We start from the raw sequence: 1499 nt of genomic DNA, 5'->3' as shown, positions 1-1499 counted from the left end.
CTGATTTCAAGCCAGAGGCCATTAGCCATTGATGGGTAAGGGCTTTGTCAATATCTGCATTATTCGCTCTCTTTGGGTATTTGCCAATATTAATAATAATAATAATAATAATAATAATAATAATAATAATAATAATGATAATAATAATAATAATAATAATAATAATAATAATAATAATAATAATAATAATAATACAGCTAGAAAACAATTATAAAATAATTATCATAGGACTTCAAAAATACCTATTTCAGAAGCAAGGAAAACTGTAAAACAAATGAAACAAAAGCTGTAAAACAAATGAAATCCAAACTAAAACTAGAACAACAAAGGATCATGATAAAACGATGGCATGAAAAACCCCTTAATGGCGAATATTGGGTTAAGTTAAATGCAAAAGAAATAGACAAAACAAAATCCCTGCAATGTTTGAGAAGCTCAGGACTCAAAGCAGAGACTGAAGGTTTTTTAATTGCAACACAAGACCAAAGCCTCCCCACCAGAAATTACGAAAAATTTATAATGAAAAGAAACATAACAAGTAAATGTAGAAAATGTGGAAATGGACAAGAAGCAATAAATCATATTATCTCTGGCTGCCCAGTCCTGGCTATGAAGCAATATATTCACAGACACGACAGAGTTGGGACCTAGTCAACTATTTGGCAGAAACCACGTGGTCTCAGTGAAAAACTCTGACCAAGGAGTGAAAAGGATCATTTTTAGAAAACATAAATCCGGAGAAGACGCACACTCTAAGAAGTAGAGTAGCCTATGTTTTTAACTGGGGAAGGCCAGTTTATGGAATTACCCTGGGTTTCCCGTCCATAAAGGGTTTAACTTTATGGCGTATCGTCAGACCCAAAGACCTGTTAGCCCAAGACCTCTTATATATGGATACATACACAGACACAGACACAGACACACACACATACACACAGACACACACATGCGCGCGCGCACACACACAATCACACACACACACACACACATACACAGATACACTCAGACACAGGCACACAAACACACACCCACACACACATGAGCACACACACATATAGATACATACATACACACGCACACATGTATATATATGTATATGCACATGGGTTATCTACATGGATGTTTATTCATATTTGTGTATTAATGTATCTTTATGTATGCATGTATGAACCAGTAACTCTGTGGATATTTTTCTGTATGTGTATGCATGTGTGTGCATTTGTATCCTTCAACATGTGAGCATGTAGTAATATGCATGTACATATACCTGAACATATATGCATTTCTGTAAACATGTATACGTATATACACGTATGTATAGTTCGACACGTGTCGTGTACGAAACTACCGACACTTGAGTCATGTTTGTAACGTTCTGCTGAATAAATTGAGTGTAAGAAATACATATAGTGAGATCTATTTCGACTGTCTGTTCTATGAAACCTATGTATGTACACACACACACACACACACACACACACACACACACACACACACAC

Source organism: Octopus bimaculoides, chromosome 1 (genome assembly GCF_001194135.2).
Source record: "Octopus bimaculoides isolate UCB-OBI-ISO-001 chromosome 1, ASM119413v2, whole genome shotgun sequence".
Lineage (NCBI taxonomy): Eukaryota > Metazoa > Mollusca > Cephalopoda > Octopoda > Octopodidae > Octopus > Octopus bimaculoides.
Note: the sequence above shows the minus strand (reverse complement) of the source record.